The sequence below is a fragment of the Pogoniulus pusillus genome, chromosome 28, assembly GCF_015220805.1.
Source record: "Pogoniulus pusillus isolate bPogPus1 chromosome 28, bPogPus1.pri, whole genome shotgun sequence".
NCBI lineage: Eukaryota > Metazoa > Chordata > Aves > Piciformes > Lybiidae > Pogoniulus > Pogoniulus pusillus.
This window is the reverse complement of record NC_087291.1, coordinates 9040390-9053955: the sequence shown is the minus strand read 5'-3', so window position 1 is coordinate 9053955 and position 13566 is coordinate 9040390. Positions and strand designations below refer to the sequence as shown.

Here is a 13566-nt window from a genome sequence, read left to right as displayed (position 1 = left end):
ATGTGTGAAATGTGTATGTGCAAGCAACAAACAAGGCTTTCTTACTTTGCTATCTATCATGAGAAGCTGAAGATTATTAAATTAGAATGGCTACATTATGCTAATTTATTTTTTATTAGCAGCTTGCTGGGATATTTTGCTGCTGAATGTACTGTTTCTTTTCCTATATGTCAGTAATGCAGACTTACTGGTACACTAATGTATTAGTGATTAAATAGTTTAAACAGTAGAGTTTTATTCAGCCTTTAGCTGTTTGACTAAAATTACACCTGTAACAAGAATTCAGTGACTCTTTCTATGCATGGATATTAGATAACCTCAGAATCACAGAATATTAGAGGTTGGAAAGGATCTTCAGAGATCATAATTTAGTCTCTTCTTTCTCTCCACAGAGTCAATAGAAAGCACATGAGAAATATTTCCCTGAAGTGAAGCTCATCTCCATGTTTGGCAGAGCATGATTGTTTATGCAGCTAAGGTGAGAGGGATAAGGAGAGGCAGAAGACACTGAAAACCACCCAAGATAGCTCAGCAAGATGCATGAACAGTGCATATTTGGTTATGGCATTTGAGGATCCCATTCAAATTGTTTTGTCCAGTGAAGACGCTCAGTGCAAGCTAGCAAAAGCGTTCCCCATTCTGAGGAGGGTTTTATTATTCATCCACAGGCTTGTCCAAGCTTCACAGAGATTGGGCTGAAGGTTATTGCTATACAGTCACTTGACTGAGGTTGGAGCAGATAGGGGACAGCTAAGCCAATGATGCAGAGAGCTCCCAATTGAAAAACATTGACTAAGACCAAATGTCTGTGGTTTCTTCTCTTTTCTCATGCTGAGGATTTGGCTGTTCATGCATTTTCTCTCTGAACATTGCTGAAGCACCCCATTTCTCTCCTATTTTTGAGTTAAACGTGGAGGCATACCAGGCTACTATCCAGCACACAGCTCATGAACACAGAAATATGTTCTGGTATCGTATATCCAGAAACATCTGTCCTGCAGATACTGTTACGCAATGGAAAGAACTTGCAGGCTGCCAGTTGCAACTTTGGAACCCAACTCTTGTCATTAAGAAGTTCATTAAAAGAGTAATGTTCAGCCCAGGGAAGAAAGTACGTGTGGAGCTTGTGGTTTCTACCATAGCTTACCATTCCAAAGGGCTCTCAGAGAGGGTGTGTTGATCCTTTAGGCAAAGAGTGGAAGTAAAGCAGACATAAAACCCCCTTAAACCTACTTGCTCTTTGTTCTTGCAGACTGCCTTTGAAGGTCAGCCACCAAGGATGCTCTGAGGTGGACACTTGGTGTATAAAGGTAACAGTAGGTTCTTCTGTCCTTTTTGCAAGTAGATGGCAGGATACCACAGCTTGTGTACTCTAAGTCCTCATGAAGTGTCACAGAACTTTGCTTGGGTAAACACTGCTAGAACGTAAACAGCTCTCTGTCCTAGATAGGGAGATGTTTTGCAAGCAACTATGTGGAGGGGGAAAAAGCCCACAGAGAATTTAGGCAGGTGCACGTATGCCTTTGGGCAATGGCTTTAAGATGTTAATGAAGTGATTCTTATTTAGTTCAGTATTTTTGCCACTTCATATTTTTGCCATATAAAACAATGTGCAACATGAGAGGAAATGTATTCAATTATGCCTCACTCTGTCCTAACATGAAATTGTTTAGTGCTATCTCTAATAAACCTAAAAATGAGGAAAGAAAGTACAGATTGCTCTGTGCAAGCAAGGTCTATTTGTGTGTGTGTGTGTGTGTATGTCTGCATTATATTAACTATCTCTGCCCAATTTTGTGATAATAAGGCAAATAAGGAAAAAGCCTCAGTTGAAAACCCCAGCATAAAATCAGCAATTACAAGTGGGCAGTGCTTCATTGTAAGGGTTTTTACAGTCATTATGCTTAAATATTTGAATATAATTTCCTAGAATCAGTTAGGTACCTTCATTCTAATGACTATTGATGGAACTGTCTGTGCACTCACTACTCTGTTTTTGAGATTGTGGCCTCTGAAATCTGTAATGTTAGCTTATCATCTGCCTCGGTGCAGGGCCACTTTCAGCCACAGGTGGATAATGAGGTCAAAGAACGGAATAAAGGAGCTTGACTGAGCTATAGGAGCAGTGATACTTCAATGGGAAGACTATAGCTTTATATACAGCTCCTCAGTTTTTGGTTTAGCAAGAGACCTGAAGGATGTGACTTAGTCAAAACTTCTCTTTTCCTGAAAAATAAGGGAGATTTGACTAAGCTGAATTGAACAAAAATGAGATTTCTATGCTGCAAAAACAGACAAAAGGGAGTTTCCTCCCTGTGTCACAATCACGTTTTCAAGGAGTTTATAGACAGGAAGAGGTTTCTAAACACTTCTGGCCTAAAAAAAAGGCCTGAGAAAGAAATTTTCCAGTTCAAATGCAATAAAATTGTGAGTGAGCACCACATGTTGTAAAGAGAGATTCTAGTATGCAGAGTTAAATCAATCTGCAGACTCTCAGAGCATTAACAAACCTGTCCAGATTATGAAGGAGCTGAACCACATCTTTGAATTACCAGTTAATACTGTGGAAATTGATCTCTTCCTTAAATGTCAAAGCCTTTCTTACCCCTGCCTTAAGCATTTAAGAGACAATGCTATTAGTCAAAAAATAATTATTCTTCAATTGATTTTGTAAAATTCTCAGCCAGGTGATAATTTGTGTGCTTGATCAGGCTAGGAAAAAACAAAACAAAAGGTGTTCAAGAAAAGACTGGATGAAACAGTGCTATGGTCTAGTTGGTTGGATAGGGCTGGGTGACAGGTTGGACTGGATGATCACAGAATCAGTCAGGGTTGGAAGGGACCACAAGGATCATCTAGTTTCATCCCCCCTGCCATGCCCAGGGACACTCTACCCTAGATCCAGCTGGCCACAGCCTCATCCAGCCTGGCCTTAAACGTCTCCAGGGACGGGACCTCAACCACCTCCCTGGGCAACCTATTCCATGGTCTCACCACTCTCATGCTGAAGAACTTCCTGCTCACATCCAGTCTGAATCTCCTCACCTCCAGCTTTGCTCCATTCCCCCTAGTCCTGTCACTCCCTGATGGCCTAAAAAGTCCCTCCCCAGCTTTTTTGCAGGCCCCCTTCAGATACTGGAAGGCCACAAGAAGGTCACCTGGGAGCCTCCTCTTCTGCAGATTGAACAACCTCACCTCTCTCAGTCTGTCCTCATAGCAGATCTGCTGCAGCCCTCTGAGCATCCTTGTGGCCCTTCTCTGGACACGCTCCAGCATATACACATCTTTCTTGTAATGGGGGCTCCAGAGATGGATGCAGTACTCCAGGTGGGGTCTCAGCCTGCTGGCCACACTTCTCCTGATGCAGCTCAGGATCTGGTTGGCCTTTCGGGCTGCAAATGCACACTGCCTGTCTTAGAGGTCTCTTCCAACCTGATTGATTCTGTGATTCAAAACACAAGCGGATACTTTCTACCAAATGTATAAGTGCTACAGATAATTGTGTTTTTTCCCTTTTGGGTCAAAGATAAGGAGTAAGGATGTCAAACTGGATCTGAAAAAGCCTAAAGAACTGGCCTGTGCACAGGAGGGGATCATGGTATTTTCATGTGTCCAGCAGAAATTTTATGCTATCCTGAAGGGTGCATAATTACAGGCCCACACCTGTGCAATGTGCAAGTCTAGAAAAGATGTAGGTGAATTCAACATGCCTAAAATTGGCATTGCCTTTATGGCAGTAATAAAATCTATCTGATTTTACCATATTTTCACTTCTTCTCTTTGTATCTTGGCTGCATTTTTGCTTGCATTTACAATACCTGAGCTGAAGCTGAAAAAGGTCATTTGCTATGGCAACCTATATTTCTGGGCTGGAGTTCAACTCTGGCTCACCTCTTTCTCTGTATGTTTCTCGAGTCTGGTACTGCTCTAGAAATGGCCCTTTTTGGGGGGCTATTTACCACCTACTTTTGAATCAAATTCTTCCTGATGAGCACCAGTTCAGTGATCATTTTAGGCACATTGGCTATTCCATGCGACACTGCTGTGACAAGGCTAAGGGAGGCTCTCTCTGGGGTGAGACTGCAAAAAAATAATTGATCATGCAGGAAAAAGAGTAGAAATATGACTGAATTGTGCCCATGCACAATTCAGGGAGGTGGTGGAGTCGCTGTCCCTGGAGCTGTTCAAGGCAGGATTGGACGTGGCACTTGGTGCCATGGTCTAGCCTTGAGCTCTGTGGTAAAGGGTTGGACTTGATGATCTATGTGGTCTCTTCCAACCTTGGTGATACTGTGAAAGATTTAGCACAAAAAAGCCTCTGCATTGACTGAAAAGACCCATACCTGCAATGTCTTTGGAACTGGCAGAAATGTCAGCTGCTCCTCATTCAGAAACGCTTTTGTTGGTGGTTTATAATCTGTGCTTTTGCTTCCTGCACGACAAAACCAAACAGCGACGTGCACACGAGAAACACCCAAGCATTAAGCTCTCTGGCTTAGATTAATTCTTTGTGTAATTCCAGCAACATTTTTTCTGAAGGATTTGGACTTGCAGCATTTACAGAAAAATCTGGATTGAGTTGAACTAGCACGAACCAAGCCAAACTCATAATTGCAAGACCTGGCAAGGAGTGTGACTCTTTTCTTGCTTATTTTCTATTTGCCATTGTTAAAAACGAGTGATTTGCCTGTTGTTCTTGTGCCAGCCTCAAATCTGTGGAGAATTCAGGGAGGTGAGGGACTTGATCTGAGAGAAAATGAAAACATAAGGCTCAAATTAAAGCGCTCTGCAAGTAAAGTGAAGGGTTTTAACCATCAAAATACAAGAAGCAGTAGGTGGCAGATAATGTTTTACCCCCATTTTAATTTGACAGTTTAGAGTATCACCTATTGCTTTGTGAAGGAAATAGGTACATCTAGATTAAATCTTGAATTATACACCACACAACACAGACTTAGATATGGCTTTTGCCTTCTTTTCTTTACAAGGTGCTTCTATTAAACATTTCTCCTCTTACTACTTCATTTCCTTTTCTATGGTTCCTCAGTGTCCACACTCTTTCTCCAACCTTTGTTCTATACATTTCAATGTGTGTAACTTTTGATAATAAATACAAAAAAGGTTTTCATCGTTTATAGACCAGCTTTAGTTTCTTCCTCTTTGCTTATCTCTTGCATGTTAGTCTTACAGGGCTAACAGTGTTTCCCCTTCCTTATATACCTGTGCTCTGAGAGTAGAAAAGGGATAATAAAGACATCAGTTTTAGCATCTAGAATTCACAGTTCCTGTAAGAGAATTTGTAAAGGTGAGTGGTCTATTGTAGCATCACTCTCCAGGGAGGGCTAAACCATCTTGGTGCCCTAGGAACCACTGAATCCTGTTCTATAGCTTTATTCCTTTCCCCAACACACTTTGTCACCTAATTGGGATGGTAGTTCACTGGGCTCCGGCATCTCACTGCTTCAACAGCCAACTGCAATACACCTGCAGGCTCATGGCTGTCTGCTTCTGTTTCCTTCTATCAGATTTGCAACCTTCTGCTGATGTCACACTGGACACTCCAGCTCGGCAAGCTCAATTGTAACGTTATTGAGCTTAGTGGCAGTGCTGTCTGACCTCTTTGATGTTTATTTCAGGTTCTCTGCCATCTCTGCAATGTCTCCCTAGAAAATTATACTCACTTTTAGCTCATAAATAACTGGTAAGGTTAGAAATATGCCCCATGGTCTGGTCTCTTATATGTCACAGGCTGTAGGGCTCTCCTAAGTTGATTTGGGTTTGATCTAGAGTGCTGACTTTTGAAAAACAGTCAAGCCTTTGTTTAAAAAGTGCTGTTGCCAGAAAACATGCTTCAAAGGCTGTTTTATACCAAACCCAGATTTTGTGTCTCATTTCTTTTGTAAATATCTCCAGCCTTAATTTTCAGCTACTTGCTCTTTGTCCGTTGAACTGATAACCCATTAGCAAAGTCACATTGCCTGGTAGGCACTTAAAAACTCATCAAATTACATTTTAACCTTTTCTTTCATTAACTGAAGAGATTGAGTTCCTGCAGTGTTGCTAACAGCTGCTTCCTCTTGTTCTTTAATCTTTCCCAGTGTTGCCTTGATCCCTGTCAGTTATCAATGTCCTTTCCAGAACATGATCTTGCAGTCATGATTACGTCAGTGTTCAGTGCAAAAGCAGGACCAGTGCCTCATCTTTTTAGGAGATCTGAGGCTTCTTTTTTTGGCCACAGAACTGAACTGAGCACACATGTTCCTTCCTAGGAATTATTTTCCTGCTTGGCTGTGATCTCATATTCATAAGGGACATTGTTTCTCCAAACCAAGTCCCCAGAGATGCATGCCTTCCTTTGTTTCTAGACATATGACCACCAGCTGGTCTTAATACCATGTCTTTTTCTTCTGCCCACCTTGCCATGTGGTAGAATATGACTAAGCATTGATTGTTTACTTCTATGTTCCCCGTTTTATGTCCCTTCCTGATGGTCTATGTCTATACAGAAGAAAATGTGCATTTTTGGATGAGTGGTAATGTCATGGATCTGATATATCTGCTACATCATAAAGCGCCAGAAATCCCTCTGCATCAGCAACTTATCATCCTAATTAGGTGCTTATCACCCAGTCTTTGTTTTATCTACAGTTCTTATCATAAAATCATAGAATCAGCCAGGTTGGAAGAGACCTCCAAGTTCATCCAGTGCAACCTATCACCCAGGCCTATCCAGTCAACTAGACCATGGCATTAAGTGCCAATGATAACTTTATGCTTCCTTCCACATCTCAGGCCAAAAAACCCCAAGCCCCAAAAGAGTTAACTGATGGATCCCCACTGGACCTCATTAAACCACACATCTTTACAGTGATGTTTTGGTATGTAGTAACCACTTGCCAGTTTTAATCCATTTAGTGTGTGCAGTGTTGATTCACAGCATTCCTAATCAGTGCTGTTTGCAGTATATGGTAGTGACTGCATAAAATGCCTTGTAGAAGCCCAAATATAGTGGCACCATTACCTCTATCAGCCAACTTGCTATCTCATCAGAGGATATCTGGTTGACATGATCTATTTGCCAACCAACTCCCTCCCCCCCCCGAGTAACAATAATTATGCTGCCTCTCTTTTATTCCTTCTTAATTGCATCCAATATTAGCCATTCCTTTATTTGCCTGGGATTGATGTTAGTCTGAGAATCTTGTTATTATCTGAGTAGTATCATTTATTCTCTCTTGTTTATTTGTTGTCATAATACTTGCATTTCTTTTTCTCATCTTCTAGAACTTCCTCAATATTAAGGCAGTTACTGAAAAATCAGCACTAATGGTCTGGAGCTCCTTTTAAACTCTCATATGCTGTTTGTGACAGTGCTATAAATACATCTAAAATCAGTAGCTCTTACTTGACGTCCTTCTGATGCACTGTGGGAGTGAAAATTGTTTCATGACTTTCTTATGAAATGATCACATCATCTCATCCTTAGCCAAATACACAACAGTTACTTATTGAACAATTCTGCCTTTTCCGGATTATTTTTGGCAATTGTATAATTTCCAGTTCCACTATTAGGATTTCTTTTGCTCTCTTTATGCTCAAAGCATCTTTCTGACTGTTGCTTGCCTTATTTACCATAGATTTGCATCCCTTTGCTTCACTTACCAGTTTTCCTGTGTTAAAATTCTTAGCTCATAATCTGTATTCAAATCTACATAATCCCTCCCCCCCCCCTCCATTATTTATTTCTCAATTGTGAGCTTCACTTTTTATAATAAGGAAGAATTGGTTTGTATCTGTTCTAGAAACATCTCCAAATAGTCATTCACATTTGGCTCACTGATCCTATTATCTCCAGTGATTTGGACTCATGAGGGCTAGCAACTTCCTTAAAAAGTAATTGCAGTGAATGGATGCAATACAAGGATGATTAAGGGACTGGAGGGCATGGCTTATGAGAGGAGGCTGAGAGACTTGGGACTTTTTAGTCTGGAAAAGAGAAGACTTAGAGAGGATTTGATAAATGTTTATAAGTATCTGAAGGCTGGCCAGGATGGGGGGGGGGGGGGGGGCAGGCTCTGCTCTCTGCTCCCTGTGATAAGATAAGGAGCAATAGGTGTAAATTGCAGCAAAAGAGGTTCTGCCTCAACACAAGGGGGAACTTCTTTGCTGTAAGGGTCCCAGAGCACTGGAACAGGCTCCCCAGAGAGGTTGTGGGGTCTCCTCTGGAGACTTTCAAGGCCTGTCTGGATGTGTTGCTCTGTGATCTGTGTTAGATAGGATTGTCCTGCTCTGGCAGGGGGTTGGACTTGATGATGTCCTTGGGTGCCTTCCAACCCCTAACATCCTGTGATCTTGTGAAAGAAAAGCTGCTTGCTTTTGCAAACAGTAAGCTTTCAAGAGGTAGCACGTGTTGGAGGTGACCAGGAAAGTGACAGGCTATTCACACAAGACCAGTCTGTTTTAGGGATGAGAAAGCAGTTGAGCTGCATGGACAAAAGCTGTGTTGGCATCTTGCCTTCATGGCTAGAGGGGTGACCTGGATCATTGCAGTTTGTAATGCAGATGCAGTCATTTCTGCTATGTGGCTCTATATAATTTTCCTGTACGTTCCTATTTCCACAGTCAAGTCTCAATTGATTGCAATCAATGGGATGGAGTCTAGTTAGAGGCAAGTAACAAGTGGAGTCCCTCAGGGGTCAGTACTGGGACCTGTTCTGTTCAATATATTCATCTATGACCTGGATGAGGGCACAGAGTGCACTGTCAGCAAGTTTTCAGTTGACACAAGGCTGAGTGGAGTGGCTGCCACACCAGAGGGTTGTGCTGCCATTCCATGAGACTAAGGCAGGCTGGAGAGCTGGGCAGGGAGAAAGTTAATGAAGTTCAACAAGGGCAAGTGTAGAGTCTTGCACCAAGGAAAGAACAACTCCATAGATCAGCATAGGTTGGGAACTGACCTGCTGGAGAGCAGTGAAGGGGAAAAGACCTGCAGGTCCTAGTGGATGGAAGGTAGACCATGAGTTAGCAATGTGCTTTGGTGGCCAGGAAGGCCAGTGCTGTTCTGGGGTGTCTGTAGAGAGTGTGGTTTGTGAGAGCAGGCTGTGTTAACCCAGGACAGCCTTCCTCTGCCCTTTCTGGAGCAAGTTGTAAGTGTTTCATGAGCACACATGTGTGTTGGTGATGTTCAGCTTTCATTGAAGTTACATGGGCCCAGGCTAAACCCCAATGAAGACAGCACCTTTCTGAAGACCCTGGTACAGCTTTATTTGCCAGCATAAATGATGCAATAACCAGAAAGGAAACTGAACCAGATGTTAGTGACTGACTGCACAGACACTATGGCTTGGGGAAGGGTGTGTTGGGATGCTGTTTGTTATATTGGAGTCCAGCACTGGTTGAAGTCTGAACATAACAAGAAGAAAATTTTCTTCATGCATATGCAGATGCTTTTTCAACTGTGCTATGATAGGTTTTTGCACCATTGCAAACTGCATCCATTATGGTTTTAAGAAACTTGTGCAAAACAGGCAGTTCACATAAATTGGTGTCAAACTGACACCCAGACACTTTCCAAGGGAGGATGATTTCTTTTGTAGTGTGCTCTGCAGTAGCATTATTTTTTTTCCTTCAGTGGGCACAACTTAGAATCATAGAATGGTTTAGGTTGGAATGGACCTCAAAGATCAACCAGTTCCAACCCCTTGCCATAGGCAGGGACACCTCCCACTAGAACAAGTCACTCAAGGCCTCATCCAGCCTGGCCTTGAACACCTCCAGGGAGGGAGCAGCCACAGCCTCCTTGGGCAACCTGTGCCAGTGTCTCACCACCTTCACTGGAAAGAACTTCTTCCTAACATCTAGTTTAGATCTCCCCTCTTCCAGTTTAAATCCATTACTCCTTGTTCTGTCATTACAAGACCTTGTCAATAGTCCCTCCCCAGCCTTCCTTTAGGTCCCCTTCAGACACTGGGAAGCCACTATAAGGTCTCCTCAAAGCCTTCTCTTCTCCAGGCTGCAGAGCCCCAACTCTGATAGCCTGTCCTCGTAGCAGAGCTACTGCAGCCCTCTGAGCATCTTTGTGGCCTCCTCTGGACTTACTCCAGCAGTTCCATGTCCTTCTTGTGTTGGGGGCTCCAGAACTGCACAGAGTACTCCAGTTCCTCCTGTACACAGTTCCTCCATGTGGAAATGTACTTTTGGTAAGAATTAGTGTATCTTCACCAGCAGTGCTGAAGCCAGGTGAGAGGAATTATGGAGTCACCAACAGGTACAATTCTTGCACTAGCTCCAGCACGATGCAGACCTGATCCCCTAGAAATCTGAAATTATGGAGAAATTGCAGAGCACTCCTCAGAGGCAGAAATGCAGGTAGCTCCTCATTTTGGGTGATCCTAGCTTAGTTCCGTGTTCATGCTTGCAGAGTCATGCTGCACAGTCTGGTCCTGGTGCCAATGCTGTTCTCAGGAGTAGTTTTAATATAGTGAATGAAAATAAGGATAAGTTCCACTGTCTGTGTTCCACCTAAGCTGGAAGTGGGGTGTGATATGGGTGCCTAAGTCACTGGCCAAGATTTGGAGGCTGTGCATTTCCTGAGGGACCACTTGCTTGTCTAGTAACAGCTTCAGTGGGTGTGCTGAGTTTCTAGTCCACACAGGAGATTCATGCTGAACTCCTGCAGAAGACACTGCAGGGTTTTTGCCTCAAAGACAGTGCTCATTAACTGTTAGCAGCTTGCTTTCAATAGTAAATGGGGCTGTATTTTAGTCTGGCAAATGAAACCACTCTGAGTCTGCGTTTTAACTCTTGCTAGGGATCCCTTTGCTGAGGTTCTTCATCTCCCCTGGTTCTCATCACTCCTTCCCCGAACACAAACCCATCACTTTCCCACTTCACAGGCCACCATGGAGGTGAATTTGCTGCTGTGAATGAGATGCTTGGATGCATCTGTAATCATAGAATCACAGGATCACAAAATGCTCTGGGTTGGAGGGGACCCCCAAAGCTCACCTAGTCCAACTTCCTCTGCAGTAAGCAGGGGCGTCCTCAACTAGATCAGATTGCCCAGAGCCCTGTTGAGCCTGACCTTGAATATCTTCAAGGATGGGGCCCCAACCACCCCACTGGGCAACCTGCTCCAGTATTTCACTACCCTCATTGTGAAGAACTTACTTCCAATGTCCAGCCCAAATCTACCCTGCTCTAGTTTCAAACCACTGCCCCTTGTCCTATCACTACAAGCTCCTCTAAACAGTTCCTCCCCAGCCTTCCTTCAGACATTGATGTTGTACAGGTAATCCTGTTCTGGCAGGGGGCTTGGACTGGGTGATCTTTTGAGGTCCCTTCCAGTGCCTGACGTTCTGTGATTCTGTGAATACTGCTAAGTAATGGATAATCATTAAAGTGTGATTTTCTTCTGTCTGGAAAAAAAATAACAAAACAAACAAACAAAAACCAAAACAAATTGTCTGAAAACTGAGAAATGAGAAAACACTTTGAGCAATTAAGAGCAGAAGAAAAAGACAGAACAGATATCTGTGACAATGTTTGTAATATATTTAGTGATCATGTCAGTTCTTATGACTGGAGAAATTTCCTCTGATTTTATAAATGTCTATCAAATCTGCTATGAAACACATCTAGGGAACTGCACTGTGCAGTTGAGGTTGTGTTTCTTGGGAACAATTCTTTATTGGTTCCATTTGAACATGCTGAAGTGTGTGAATGGTCACAGGTGTGGCAGGTTCTTATATGTGCAGAAACAGATGCAGAGATAATTTCACAGGCCTGCATATTTCATATGGCTACAGAGAAATACTGTGGGACTGAGCACCTTAGAAAAGTCTTGGATGTCTTTTCTTCTCCTCAGTGAAGAACACGGTTCTGAATATGTTTTACTAATAATACTTTAATCCCTGTGTAAGAATTGTGAATTTTGTGCCAATACATTTGTTGTGAATGGGTGCTGACTCTTCAGCAGTGAGGTGACAGCCTTCCATTGCCAGGTGGCTGAGAAATCGTGGAGGGAGGTTGTGATAAGTGCTGACAAATGACAGCTTCCTCACATCAGTTGCTTCAGACACACATGGGCAACAAATGGGAGTGAGAGTGTCAAGCCTACATAAACAACAACAGTGCTGTCATCCACACAGACCTTTCAGGAGCTGAAGGGTAGACGCCCTGTGTAGCAAACCTGTGCTTTGCCAGGTGCCTTTTGCAGAGCAAAGGTCAAAAGCTGTACCACAATTTTCTCTTGTGAAGAATTTACTTGAAGCTTTTGAGCGGAGTTGAAGCCTGGTCTGCTGTCTTCTCTGTAGACCATCACTCCAGCTGTCAGCAGAACCCTGGTATTATACATGTAGCATGGCTGGCAGCATTTTCCTTTGGCTTCCAGCCTGCAGCTGATCCCTTCATCTGACCCACACTGATGCTTCCCAGAACTTTGTTCCCGTTCAAGCATTATGGCTCTCAAAAAAACTTTGTCTTTTCCTGCTTTGAGGGGAGATTAGTATAATACAGAGAGAGAGACAAAAGTGTTTAAATCTGTTCCTTCTCTCATGGGAAAGCGTAGAAAGAAAGGCATTACCACAACATATTAAACTCAAATATAGCCACGATGATTACAAAGCAGTAACTCCCATGTTTACTCACACAGTCTATCAGCAGGCAACAATTACCAGGTGACGCTACAGACACCACAGCTGTAGGATGAGAGGCACCATATCACACCTTGCTCAACTGCTTCTATTTGTATAAATAATGTCACTGCTCATTTAAGTAAAATAATGTATTCTATCAGTAGGTGAGAAATTATTATCAAAATACAAGCAAAAGGATAAAAAAAGAATAAATGTACTTAGGCAGAATAGATTTGCAGTCGTGTTTCTTGAGGATGCATTTTAATTTACTTTACCAAGACCCTAGTGCTTGACAGCAATATGCCTGAGCAGATTAAGAGGAGATGATCAGAAGTAAATTATGATAGAGATAATTAACAGTGTAAGAACTTCAGAAGGCATGATTCAATGCTAGAGTCTGTAATCCATATTCTTGTTATGCTTGTCATATATAGAATAAGCCCGCCGTTACTGTTACAGCTCTCTTGCCTTTTTTTTTTTTGCTCTGAACTGCACCAATATGCAAGGGGAAAGCCCATAGAATAGAGGGTAAACATTATTTTCCTGGTATTAGAATTATTGAATTGATGGCTGAACTTGGAGTTTAGTTGATGGAACTCATCCATTTAGCAGGAGTGAAAAACCCTTAGCTGAGACACAGGCAAACTGCATAAGGCTGGTGGATAACTAAGACCATTTGGATGTTTGTTTTTAGGAATATGTCAAAACAGTTCCACGTGTCACTGCTCTGTCAGACCACTGTAGTGACTACAGCTCTGACCCTTTCCTAAATCCTAGGTCTGTCATTTCAAGTGTTGCACATAGGGCTATAAATGAGGAAGGGCCTCTAGTATGAACAATTGCTGTGATCCTCTGCGGTATCCAAGTCCTTTTGGTGGTGAAGGATTCTCTGTCACCTGTGTGCCATTTGCTCTTCAGTTTCTTCCACTGT

The 13566-nt window shown here is 42.6% G+C and overlaps 1 protein-coding gene across 2 annotated transcripts in view; it reads left to right on the top strand.

Moving 5' to 3' along the window:
• STK31 (serine/threonine kinase 31) overlaps positions 1-1695 on the top strand; it is a 109096-nt gene extending 107401 nt beyond the window's left edge. For both annotated transcript variants that reach the window (XM_064166958.1, XM_064166957.1), the window contains 2 exons: positions 393-478; positions 1253-1695. The gene's annotated coding sequence lies outside the window, so the exon portion shown is untranslated. The remainder of the gene's footprint in view (positions 1-392; positions 479-1252) is intronic.
• Positions 1696-13566: the final 11871 nt, after the last annotated feature.